The sequence below is a fragment of the Megalopta genalis genome, unplaced genomic scaffold (genome assembly GCF_051020955.1).
Source record: "Megalopta genalis isolate 19385.01 unplaced genomic scaffold, iyMegGena1_principal scaffold0032, whole genome shotgun sequence".
NCBI lineage: Eukaryota > Metazoa > Arthropoda > Insecta > Hymenoptera > Halictidae > Megalopta > Megalopta genalis.
In genome coordinates this window covers 1,899,632-1,915,000 of record NW_027476101.1, presented here as the reverse complement: position 1 = coordinate 1,915,000, position 15,369 = coordinate 1,899,632, and positions in this window count along the sequence as shown.

The following is a 15,369-nucleotide window of genomic DNA, read 5'->3' as shown; positions in this document are numbered from 1 at the left end:
AGAACAACAAGAACAACAAGAACAACAAGAGCAACAAGAACAACAAGAACAAGAAGAACAAGAAGAACAAGAAGAACAAGAAGAACAAGAAGAACAAGAAGAACAAGAAGAACAAGAAGAACAAGAAGAACAAGAAGAACAAGAAGAACAAGAAGAACAAGAAGAACAAGAAGACCAAGAAGAACAAGAAGAACAAGAAGAACAAGAAGAACAAGAAGAACAAGAAGAACAAGAAGAACAAGAAGAACAAGAAGAACAAGAAGAACAAGAAGAGCAAGAAGAACAAGAAGAGCAAGAAGAGCAAGAAGAACAAGAAGAACAAGAAGAACAAGAAGAACAAGAAGAACAAGAAGAACAACAAGAGCAACAAGAGCAACAAGAGCAACAAGAGCAACAAGAGCAACAAGAGCAACAAGAACAACAGGAACAACAGGAACAACAGGAACAACAGGAACAACACGAACAACTAGAACAACAGGAACAAGAAGAACAACAAGAACAACAAGAACAACAAGAGCAACAAGATCAACAAGAACAACGAAAACAACGAGAACAACGAGAACAACGGGAACAACGAGACCAACGGGAACAACGAGAACAACAAAAGCAACAAGATCAACAAGAACAACAAGAGCAACAAGAGCAACAAGAAGAACAAGAACAACAAGAGCAACAAGAACAACAAGAGCAACAAGAACAACAGGAACAACAAGAGCAACAAGAGCAACACGAGCAACAAGAGCAACAAGAACAATAGGAACAACAAGAACAACAAGAACAAGAACAACAAGAACAACAAGATCAACAACAACAAGAACAACAACAAGAACAACAACAAGAACAACAACAAGAACAACAATAAGAACAACAAGAACAACAAGAACAACAAGAACAACAAGAACAACAAGAACAACAACAACAAGAACAACAAGAACAACAAGAACAACAAGAACAACAAGAACAACAAGAACAACAAGAACAAGAAGAACAGAAGAACAAGAAGAACAAGAAGAACAAGAAGAACAAGAAGAACAAGAAGAACAAGAAGATCAAGAAGAACAAGAAGAACAAGAAGAACAAGAAGAACAAGAAGAACAAGAAGAACAAGAAGAACAAGAAGAACAAGAAGAACAAGAAGAACAACAAGAGCAACAAGAGCAACAAGAGCAACAAGAACAACAAGAGCAACAAGAACAACAAGAGCAACAAGAGCAACAAGAGCAACAAGAGCAACAAGAGCAACAAGAGCAACAAGAACAACAAGAACAACAAGAGCAACAAGAACAACAGGAACAACAAGAACAACAAGAACAACAGGAACAACAGGAACAACAGGAACAACAGGAACAACAAGAACAACTAGAGCAACAGGAACAACAAGAACAACTAGAACAACTAGAACAACAAGAAAAACAAGAACAAGAAGAACAAGAAGAACAACAAGAACAAGAACAACAAGAACAACAAGAACAACAACAACAAGAACAACAAGAACAAGAACAACAAGAACAACAAGAACAACAAGAACAACAAGAACAACAAGAACAACAAGAACAACAAGAAAAACGAGAGCTGCTAGAACAACAAGAACAACAAGAGCAAGAAGAACAACACGAACACCAAGAACAACAAGAACAACAACAACAACAACAAGAACAACAAGAACATCAAGAACAACAAGAACAACAAGAACAACAAGAACAACAAGAACAACAAGAAAAACAAGAACAACAAGAAAAACAAGAGCTGCAAGAACAACAAGAACAACAAGAGCAAGAAGAACAACACGAACAACAAGAACAACAAGAACAACAAGAACAACAAGAACAACAACAACAACAAGAACAACAAGAACAACAAGAACAAGAAGAACAAGAAGAACAAGAAGAACAACACGAGCAACACGAACAAGAAGAACAAGAAGAACAAGAAGATCAAGAAGAACAAGAAGAACACGAAGAACAGGAAGAACAAGAAGAACAAGAAGGACAAGAACAGCAAGAACAACAAGAGCAACAAGAACAACAAGAACAAGAAGAACAAGAAGAACAAGAAGAACAAGGTGAACAAGAAGGACAACAAGAGCAACAAGAGCAACAAGAGCAACAAGAGCAACAAGAACAACAAGAGCAACAAGAGCAACAAGAGCAACAAGAGCAACAAGAGCAACAAGAGCAACAAGAACAACAAGAACAACAAGAACAACAGGAACAACAGGAACAACAGGAACAACTAGAACAACAGGAACAACAAGAACAACTAGAACAACAAGAACAACAAGAACAACAGGAACAACAGGAACAACAGGAACAACAGGAACAACAGGAACAACTGGAACAACAGGAACAACAGGAATAACAAGAACAACAAGAACAATAAGAGCAACAAGAGCAACAAGAGCAACAAGAGCAACAAGAGCAACAAGAGCAACAAGAGCAACGAGAACAACGGGAACAACGAGACCAACGGGAACAACGAGACCAACGGAAACAACGAGAACAACAAAAGCAACAAGATCAACAAGAACAACAAGATCAACAAGAACAACAAGAGCAACAAGAGCAACAAGAGCAACACAAGCAACAAGAGCAACAAGAACAACAAGAACAACAAGAACAACAAGAACAACAAGAACAACAAGAACAACAAGAACAACAAGAACAACAAGAACAACAAGAACAAGAAGAACAAGAAGAACAAGAAGAACAAGAAGAACAAGAAGAACAAGAAGAACAAGAAGAACAAGAAGAACAAGAAGAACAAGAAGAACAAGAAGAACAAGAAGAACAAGAAGACCAAGAAGAACAAGAAGAACAAGAAGAACAAGAAGAACAAGAAGAACAAGAAGAACAAGAAGAACAAGAAGAACAAGAAGAACAAGAAGAACAAGGAGAGCAAGAAGAACAAGAAGAGCAAGAAGAACAAGAAGAACAAGAAGAACAAGAAGAACAAGAAGAACAAGAAGAACAAGAAGAACAAGAAGAACAACAAGAGCAACAAGAGCAACAAGAGCAACAAGAGCAACAAGAGCAACAAGAACAACAAGAACAACAGGAACAACAGGAACAACAGGAACAACAGGAACAACAGGAACAACAGGAACAACAGGAACAACAAGAACAACTAGAGCAACAGGAACAACAAGAACAACTAGAACGACAAGAACAACAAGAAAAACAAGAACAAGAAGAACAAGAAGAACAACAAGAACAAGAACAACAAGAACAACAAGAACAACAACAACAAGAAGAACACGAAGAACAACAAGAAGAACAAGAAGAACAACAAGAACAAGAAGAACAACAACAACAACAACAAGAACAACAAGAACAACAAGAACAACAACAACATGTACAACAAGAACAACAAGAACAAGAACAAGAAGAACAACAAGAACAACAAGAACAACAAGAGCAACAAGAGCAACAAGAGCAACAAGAGCAACAAGAGCAACAAGAGCAACAAGAACAACAAGAACAACAAGAACAACAGGAACAACAGGAACAACAGGAACAACTAGAACAACAGGAACAACAAGAACAACTAGAACAACAAGAACAACAAGAACAACAGGAACAACAGGAACAACAGGAACAACAGGAACAACAGGAACAACTGGAACAACAGGAACAACAGGAATAACAAGAACAACAAGAACAACAAGAGCAACAAGAAGAACAAGAACAACAAGAGCAACAAGAGCAACAAGAACAACAAGAGCAACAAGAACAACAGGAACAACAAGAGCAACAAGAGCAACACGAGCAACAAGAGCAACAAGAACAATAGGAACAACAAGAACAACAAGAACAAGAACAACAAGAACAACAACAACAAGAACAACAAGACCAACAAGAACAACAACAAGAACAACAACAAGAACAACAACAAGAACAACAATAAGAGCAACAAGAACAACAAGAACAACAAGAACAACAAGAACAACAAGAACAACAACAACAAGAACAACAAGAACAACAAGAACAACAAGAACAACAAGAACAACAAGAACAAGAAGAACAGAAGAACAAGAAGAACAAGAAGAACAAGAAGAACAAGAAGATCAAGAAGAACAAGAAGAACAAGAAGAACAACAAGAGCAACAAGAGCAACAAGAGCAACAAGAACAACAAGAACAATAAGAGCAACAAGAGCAACAAGAGCAACAAGAGCAACAAGAGCAACAAGAGCAACAAGAGCAACAAGAGCAACAAGAGCAACAAGAACAACAAGAACAACAAGAACAACAAGAACAACAAGAACAACAAGAACAACAGGAACAACAGGAACAACAGGAACAACAGGAACAACAAGAACAACTAGAGCAACAGGAACAACAAGAACAACTAGAACAACAAGAACAACAAGAAAAACAAGAACAAGAAGAACAAGAAGAACAACAAGAACAAGAACAACAAGAACAACAAGAACAACAACAACAACTAGAACGACAAGAACAACAAGAACAACAACAACAAGAAGAACACGAAGAACAACAAGAAGAACAAGAAGAACAACAAGAACAACAACAACAACAACAAGAACAACAAGAACAACAAGAACAACAACAACATGTACAACAAGAACAACAAGAACAAGAACAACAAGAACAACAAGAACAACAAGAACAACAAGAACAACAAGAAAAACGAGAGCTGCAAGAACAACAAGAACAACAAGAGCAAGAAGAACAACACGAACACCAAGAACAACAAGAACAACAACAACAACAACAAGAACAACAAGAACAACAAGAACAAGAAGAACAAGAAGAACAAGAAGAACAAGAAGAACAAGAAGAACAAGAAGAACAACAAGAGCAACAAGAGCAACAAGAGCAACAAGAGCAACAGGAACAACAGGAACAACAGGAACAACAGGAACAACAAGAACAACTAGAACAACAGGAACAAGAAGAACAACAAGAACAACAAGAACAACAAGAGCAACAAGATCAACAAGAACAACGAAAACAACGAGAACAACGAGAACAACGGGAACAACGAGACCAACGGAAACAACGAGAACAACAAAAGCAACAAGATCAACAAGAACAACAAGAGCAACAAGAGCAACAAGAAGAACAAGAACAACAAGAGCAACAAGAACAACAAGAGCAACAAGAACAACAGGAACAACAAGAGCAACAAGAGCAACACGAGCAACAAGAGCAACAAGAACAATAGGAACAAAAAGAACAACAAGAACAAGAACAACAAGAACAACAAGATCAACAACAACAAGAACAACAACAAGAACAACAACAAGAACAACAACAAGAACAACAATAAGAACAACAAGAACAACAAGAACAACAAGAACAACAAGAACAACAAGAACAACAAGAACAACAACAACAAGAACAACAAGAACAACAAGAACAACAAGAACAACAAGAACAACAAGAACAAGAAGAACAGAAGAACAAGAAGAACAAGAAGAACAAGAAGAACAAGAAGAACAAGAAGATCAAGAAGAACAAGAAGAACAAGAAGAACAAGAAGAACAAGAAGAACAAGAAGAACAAGAAGAACAAGAAGAACAAGAAGAACAAGAAGAACAAGAAGAACAACAAGAGCAACAAGAGCAACAAGAACAACAAGAACAACAAGAGCAACAAGAGCAACAAGAGCAACAAGAGCAACAAGAGCAACAAGAGCAACAAGAGCAACAAGAGCAACAAGAACAACAAGAACAACAAGAACAACAAGAGCAAGAAGAACAAGAAGAACAAGAAGAACAAGAAGAACAAGAAGAACAACACGAACAACACGAACAACAAGAACAACAAGAACAACAAGAACTAGAAGAACAACAAGAACAAGAAGAACAAGAACAACAAGAACAACAAGAACAACAACAACAAGAAGAACAACAAGAAGAACAAGAAGAACAACAACAACAACAAGAACAAGAAGAACAACAAGAACAACAACAACATGAACAACAAGAACAACAAGAACAAGAACAACAAGAACAACAAGAACAACAAGAACATCAAGAACAACAAGAACAACAAGAACAACAAGAACAACAAGAACAACAAGAAAAACAAGAACAACAAGAAAAACAAGAACAACAAGAAAAACAAGAGCTGCAAGAACAACAAGAACAACAAGAGCAAGAAGAACAACACGAACACCAAGAACAAGAAGAACAGGAAGAACAAGAAGAACAAGAAGAACAAGAAGAACAAGAAGAACAACACGAACAACACGAACAACAAGAACAACAAGAAAAACAAGAACAAGAAGAACAACAAGAACAACAAGAACAAGAACAACAAGAACAACAAGAACAACAACAACAAGAAGAACACGAAGAACAACAAGAAGAACAAGAAGAACAACAAGAACAACAACAACAACAACAAGAACAACAAGAACAACAAGAACAACAACAACATGTACAACAAGAACAACAAGAACAAGAACAACAAGAACAACAAGAACAACAAGAACAACAAGAACAACAAGAACAACAAGAAAAACGAGAGCTGCAAGAACAACAAGAGCAAGAAGAACAACACGAACACCAAGAACAACAAGAACAACAACAACAACAACAAGAACAACAAGAACAAGAAGAACAAGAAGAACAAGAAGAACAAGAAGAACAAGAAGAACAAGAAGAACAAGAAGAACAACAAGAGCAACAAGAGCAACAAGAGCAACAAGAGCAACAAGAGCAACAAGAACAACAAGAACAACAGGAACAACAGGAACAACAGGAACAACAGGAACAACAAGAACAACTAGAACAACAGGAACAAGAAGAACAACAAGAACAACAAGAACAACAAGAGCAACAAGATCAACAAGAACAACGAAAACAACGAGAACAACGAGAACAACGGGAACAACGAGACCAACGGAAACAACGAGAACAACAAAAGCAACAAGATCAACAAGAACAACAAGAGCAACAAGAGCAACAAGAAGAACAAGAACAACAAGAGCAACAAGAACAACAAGAGCAACAAGAACAACAGGAACAACAAGAGCAACAAGAGCAACACGAGCAACAAGAGCAACAAGAACAATAGGAACAAAAAGAACAACAAGAACAAGAACAACAAGAACAACAAGATCAACAACAACAAGAACAACAACAAGAACAACAACAAGAACAACAACAAGAACAACAATAAGAACAACAAGAACAACAAGAACAACAAGAACAACAAGAACAACAAGAACAACAAGAACAACAACAACAAGAACAACAAGAACAACAAGAACAACAAGAACAACAAGAACAAGAAGAACAAGAAGAACAGAAGAACAAGAAGAACAAGAAGAACAAGAAGAACAAGAAGATCAAGAAGAACAAGAAGAACAAGAAGAACAAGAAGAACAAGAAGAACAAGAAGAACAAGAAGAACAAGAAGAACAAGAAGAACAAGAAGAACAAGAAGAACAACAAGAGCAACAAGAGCAACAAGAACAACAAGAACAACAAGAGCAACAAGAGCAACAAGAGCAACAAGAGCAACAAGAGCAACAAGAGCAACAAGAGCAACAAGAGCAACAAGAACAACAAGAACAACAAGAACAACAAGAACAACAGGAACAACAGGAACAACAGGAACAACAGGAACAACAAGAACAACTAGAGCAACAGGAACAACAAGAACAACTAGAACGACAAGAACAACAAGAAAAACAAGAACATGAAGAACAAGAAGAACAACAAGAACAAGAACAACAAGAACAACAAGAACAACAACAACAAGAAGAACACGAAGAACAACAAGAAGAACAAGAAGAACAACAAGAACAAGAAGAACAACAACAACAACAACAAGAACAACAAGAACAACAAGAACAACAACAACATGTACAACAAGAACAACAAGAACAAGAACAACAAGAACAACAAGAACAACAAGAACAACAAGAACAACAAGAACAACAAGAACAACAAGAAAAACGAGAGCTGCAAGAACAACAAGAACAACAAGAGCAAGAAGAACAACACGAACACCAAGAACAACAAGAACAACAACAACAACAACAAGAACAACAAGAACATCAAGAACAACTAGAACAACAAGAACAACAAGAACAACAAGAACAACAAGAAAAACAAGAACAACAAGAAAAACAAGAGCTGCAAGAACAACAAGAACAACAAGAGCAAGAAGAACAACACGAACAACAAGAACAACAAGAACAACAAGAACAACAAGAACAACAACAACAACAAGAACAACAAGAACAACAAGAACTAGAAGAACAAGAAGAACAAGAAGAACAACACGAGCAACACGAACAAGAAGAACAAGAAGAACAAGAAGATCAAGAAGAACAAGAAGAACACGAAGAACAGGAAGAACAAGAAGAACAAGAAGAACAAGAACAGCAAGAACAACAAGAGCAACAAGAACAACAAGAACAAGAAGAACAAGAAGAACAAGAAGAACAAGGTGAACAAGAAGAACAACAAGAGCAACAAGAGCAACAAGAGCAACAAGAGCAACAAGAACAACAAGAGCAACAAGAGCAACAAGAGCAACAAGAGCAACAAGAGCAACAAGAGCAACAAGAACAACAAGAACAACAAGAACAACAAGAACAACAAGAACAACAAGAACAACAAGAACAACAAGAACAAGAAGAACAGAAGAACAAGAAGAACAAGAAGAACAAGAAGAACAAGAAGATCAAGAAGAACAAGAAGAACAAGAAGAACAACAAGAGCAACAAGAGCAACAAGAGCAACAAGAACAACAAGAACAATAAGAGCAACAAGAGCAACAAGAGCAACAAGAGCAACAAGAGCAACAAGAGCAACAAGAGCAACAAGAGCAACAAGAACAACAAGAACAACAAGAACAACAAGAACAACAAGAACAACAAGAACAACAGGAACAACAGGAACAACAGGAACAACAGGAACAACAAGAACAACTAGAGCAACAGGAACAACAAGAACAACTAGAACAACAAGAACAACAAGAAAAACAAGAACAAGAAGAACAAGAAGAACAACAAGAACAAGAACAACAAGAACAACAAGAACAACAACAACAAGAAGAACACGAAGAACAACAAGAAGAACAAGAAGAACAAGAAGAACAACAAGAACAACAACAACAACAACAAGAACAACAAGAACAACAAGAACAACAACAACATGTACAACAAGAACAACAAGAACAAGAACAACAAGAACAACAAGAACAACAAGAACAACAAGAACAACAAGAACAACAAGAACAACAAGAACAACAAGAAAAACGACAGCTGCAAGAACAACAAGAACAACAAGAGCAAGAAGAACAACACGAACACCAAGAACAAGAAGAACAAGAAGAACAAGAAGAACAAGAAGAACAAGAAGAACAAGAAGAACAACACGAACAACACGAACAACAAGAACAACAAGAAAAACAAGAACAAGAAGAACAACAAGAACAACAAGAACAAGAACAACAAGAACAACAAGAACAACAACAACAAGAAGAACACGAAGAACAACAAGAAGAACAAGAACAACAACAAGAACAACAACAACAACAACAAGAACAACAAGAACAACAAGAACAACAACAACATGTACAACAAGAACAACAAGAACAAGAACAACAAGAACAACAAGAACAACAAGAACAACAAGAACAACAAGAACAACAAGAAAAACGAGAGCTGCAAGAACAACAAGAACAACAAGAGCAAGAAGAACAACACGAACACCAAGAACAACAAGAACAACAACAACAACAACAAGAACAACAAGAACAACAAGAACAACAAGAACAAGAAGAACAAGAAGAACAAGAAGAACAAGAAGAACAAGAAGAACAACACGAACAACACGAACAACAAGAACAACAAGAACAACAAGAACTAGAAGAACAACAAGAACAAGAAGAACAAGAACAACAAGAACAACAAGAACAACAACAACAAGAAGAACAAGAAGAACAACAAGAAGAACAAGAAGAACAACAACAACAACAAGAACAAGAAGAACAACAAGAACAACAACAACATGAACAACAAGAACAACAAGAACAAGAACAACAAGAACAACAAGAACAACAAGAACATCAAGAACAACAAGAACAACAAGAACAACAAGAACAACAAGAACAACAAGAAAAACAAGAACAACAAGAAAAACAAGAGCTGCAAGAACAACAAGAACAACAAGAGCAAGAAGAACAACACGAACAACAAGAACAACAAGAACAACAAGAACAACAACAACAACAAGAACAACAAGAACAACAAGAACAAGAAGAACAAGAAGAACAAGAAGAACAACACGAGCAACACGAACAAGAAGAACAAGAAGAACAAGAAGATCAAGACGAACAAGAAGAACACGAAGAACAGGACGAACAGGAAGAACAAGAAGAACAAGAAGAACAAGAACAGCAAGAACAACAAGAGCAACAAGAACAAGAAGAACAAGAAGAACAAGAAGAACAAGAAGAACAAGAAGAACAAGAAGAACAAGAAGAACAAGAAGAACAAGAAGAACAAGAAGAACAACAAGAGCAACAAGAGCAACAAGAGCAACAAGAGCAACAAGAGCAACAAGAGCAATAAGAGCAACATGAGCAACAAGAGCAACAAGAGCAACAAGAGCAACAAGAGCAACAAGAGCAACAAGAGCAACAAGAGCAACAAGAGCAACAAGAGCAACAAGAACAACAAGAACAACAAGAACAACAAGAACAACAGGAACAACAGGAACAACAGGAACAACAGGAACAACAAGAACAACTAGAACAACAGGAACAAGAAGAACAACAGGAACAAGAAGAACAACAAGAACAACAAGAACAACAAGAGCAACAAGATCAACAAGAACAACGAAAACAACGAGAACAACGAGAACAACGGGAACAACGAGACCAACGGAAACAACGAGAACAACAAAAGCAACAAGATCAACAAGAACAACAAGAGCAACAAGAGCAACAAGAAGAACAAGAACAACAAGAGCAACAAGAACAACAAGAGCAACAAGAACAACAGGAACAACAAGAGCAACAAGAGCAACACGAGCAACAAGAGCAACAAGAACAATAGGAACAACAAGAACAACAAGAACAAGAACAACAAGAACAACAAGATCAACAACAACAAGAACAACAACAACAAGAACAACAAGACCAACAAGAAGAACAACAAGAACAACAACAAGAACAACAACAAGAACAACAATAAGAACAACAAGAACAACAAGAACAACAAGAACAACAAGAACAACAAGAACAACAAGAACAACAAGAACAACAAGAACAACAAGAACAACAAGAACAACAAGAACAACAACAACAAGAACAACAAGAACAACAAGAACAACAAGAACAAGAAGAACAGAAGAACAAGAAGAACAAGAAGAACAAGAAGATCAAGAAGAACAAGAAGAACAAGAAGAACAAGAAGAACAAGAAGAACAAGAAGAACAAGAAGAACAAGAAGAACAAGAAGAACAAGAAGAGCAACAAGAGCAACAAGAGCAACAAGAGCAACAAGAGCAACAAGAACAACGAGAACAATAAGAGCAACAAGAGCAACAAGAGCAACAAGAGCAACAAGAGCAACAAGAGCAACAAGAACAACATGAACAACAAGAACAACAAGAACAACAGGAACAACAGGAACAACAGGAACAACAGGAACAACAAGAACAACTAGAGCAACAGGAACAACAAGAACAACTAGAACAACAAGAACAACAAGAACAACAAGAAAAACAAGAACAAGAAGAACAAGAAGAACAACAAGAACAAGAACAACAAGAACAACAAGAACAACAAGAACAAGAACAACAAGAACAACAAGAACAACAACAACAAGAAGAACACGAAGAACAACAAGAAGAACAAGAAGAACAACAAGAACAACAAGAACAACAACAACAACAACAAGAACAACAACAACAACAACAAGAACAACAAGAACAACAAGAACAACAACAACATGTACAACAAGAACAACAAGAACAAGAACAACAAGAACAACAAGAACAACAAGAACAACAAGAACAACAAGAACAACAAGAACAACAAGAAAAACGACAGCTGCAAGAACAACAAGAACAACAAGAGCAAGAAGAACAAGAAGAACAAGAAGAACAAGAAGAACAAGAAGAACAACACGAACAACACGAACAACAAGAACAACAAGAACAACAAGAACTAGAAGAACAACAAGAACAAGAAGAACAAGAACAACAAGAACAACAAGAACAACAACAACAAGAAGAACAACAAGAAGAACAAGAAGAACAACAACAACAACAAGAACAAGAAGAACAACAAGAACAACAACAACATGAACAACAAGAACAACAAGAACAAGAACAACAAGAACAACAAGAACAACAAGAACATCAAGAACAACAAGAACAACAAGAACAACAAGAACAACAAGAACAACAAGAAAAACAAGAACAACAAGAAAAACAAGAACAACAAGAAAAACAAGAGCTGCAAGAACAACAAGAACAACAAGAGCAAGAAGAACAACACGAACAACAAGAACAACAAGAACAACAAGAACAACAAGAACAAGAACAACAAGAACAACAAGAACAACAACAACAAGAAGAACACGAAGAACAACAAGAAGAACAAGAAGAACAACAAGAACAACAAGAACAACAACAACAACAACAAGAACAACAACAACAACAACAAGAACAACAAGAACAACAAGAACAACAACAACATGTACAACAAGAACAACAAGAACAAGAACAACAAGAACAACAAGAACAACAAGAACAACAAGAACAACAAGAACAACAAGAACAACAAGAAAAACGACAGCTGCAAGAACAACAAGAACAACAAGAGCAAGAAGAACAAGAAGAACAAGAAGAACAAGAAGAACAAGAAGAACAACACGAACAACACGAACAACAAGAACAACAAGAACAACAAGAACTAGAAGAACAACAAGAACAAGAAGAACAAGAACAACAAGAACAACAAGAACAACAACAACAAGAAGAACAACAAGAAGAACAAGAAGAACAACAACAACAACAAGAACAAGAAGAACAACAAGAACAACAACAACATGAACAACAAGAACAACAAGAACAAGAACAACAAGAACAACAAGAACAACAAGAACATCAAGAACAACAAGAACAACAAGAACAACAAGAACAACAAGAACAACAAGAAAAACAAGAACAACAAGAAAAACAAGAACAACAAGAAAAACAAGAGCTGCAAGAACAACAAGAACAACAAGAGCAAGAAGAACAACACGAACACCAAGAACAAGAAGAACAAGAAGAACAAGAAGAACAAGAAGAACAAGAAGAACAAGAAGAACAACACGAACAACACGAACAACAAGAACAACAAGAAAAACAAGAACAAGAAGAACAACAAGAACAACAAGAACAAGAACAACAAGAACAACAAGAACAACAACAACAAGAAGAACACGAAGAACAACAAGAAGAACAAGAAGAACAACAAGAACAACAACAACAACAACAAGAACAACAAGAACAACAAGAACAACAACAACATGTACAACAAGAACAACAAGAACAAGAACAACAAGAACAACAAGAACAACAAGAACAACAAGAACAACAAGAACAACAAGAAAAACGAGAGCTGCAAGAACAACAAGAACAACAAGAGCAAGAAGAACAACACGAACACCAAGAACAACAAGAACAACAACAACAACAACAAGAACAACAAGAACAAGAAGAACAAGAAGAACAAGAAGAACAAGAAGAACAAGAAGAACAAGAAGAACAAGAAGAACAACAAGAGCAACAAGAGCAACAAGAGCAACAAGAGCAACAAGAGCAACAAGAACAACAAGAACAACAGGAACAACAGGAACAACAGGAACAACAGGAACAACAAGAACAACTAGAACAACAGGAACAAGAAGAACAACAAGAACAACAAGAACAACAAGAGCAACAAGATCAACAAGAACAACGAAAACAACGAGAACAACGAGAACAACGGGAACAACGAGACCAACGGAAACAACGAGAACAACAAAAGCAACAAGATCAACAAGAACAACAAGAGCAACAAGAGCAACAAGAAGAACAAGAACAACAAGAGCAACAAGAACAACAAGAGCAACAAGAACAACAGGAACAACAAGAGCAACAAGAGCAACACGAGCAACAAGAGCAACAAGAACAATAGGAACAAAAAGAACAACAAGAACAAGAACAACAAGAACAACAAGATCAACAACAACAAGAACAACAACAAGAACAACAACAAGAACAACAACAAGAACAACAATAAGAACAACAAGAACAACAAGAACAACAAGAACAACAAGAACAACAAGAACAACAAGAACAACAAGAACAACAACAACAAGAACAACAAGAACAACAAGAACAACAAGAACAACAAGAACAAGAAGAACAAGAAGAACAGAAGAACAAGAAGAACAAGAAGAACAAGAAGAACAAGAAGATCAAGAAGAACAAGAAGAACAAGAAGAACAAGAAGAACAAGAAGAACAAGAAGAACAAGAAGAACAAGAAGAACAAGAAGAACAAGAAGAACAAGAAGAACAAGAAGAACAACAAGAGCAACAAGAGCAACAAGAACAACAAGAACAACAAGAGCAACAAGAGCAACAAGAGCAACAAGAGCAACAAGAGCAACAAGAGCAACAAGAACAACAAGAACAACAAGAACAACAAGAACAACAGGAACAACAGGAACAACAGGAACAACAGGAACAACAAGAACAACTAGAGCAACAGGAACAACAAGAACAACTAGAACGACAAGAACAACAAGAAAAACAAGAACAAGAAGAACAAGAAGAACAACAAGAACAAGAACAACAAGAACAACAAGAACAACAACAACAAGAAGAACACGAAGAACAACAAGAAGAACAAGAAGAACAACAAGAACAAGAAGAACAACAACAACAACAACAAGAACAACAAGAACAACAAGAACAACAACAACATGTACAACAAGAACAACAAGAACAAGAACAACAAGAACAACAAGAACAACAAGAACAACAAGAACAACAAGAACAACAAGAACAACAAGAACAACAAGAACAACAAGAAAAACGAGAGCTGCAAGAACAACAAGAACAACAAGAGCAAGAAGAACAACACGAACACCAAGAACAACAAGAACAACAACAACAACAACAAGAACAACAAGAACATCAAGAACAACTAGAACAACAAGAACAACAAGAACAACAAGAACAACAAGAAAAACAAGAACAACAAGAAAAACAAGAGCTGCAAGAACAACAAGAACAACAAGAGCAAGAAGAACAACACGAACAACAAGAACAACAAGAACAACAAGAACAACAAGAACAACAACAACAACAAGAACAACAAGAACAACAAGAACAAGAA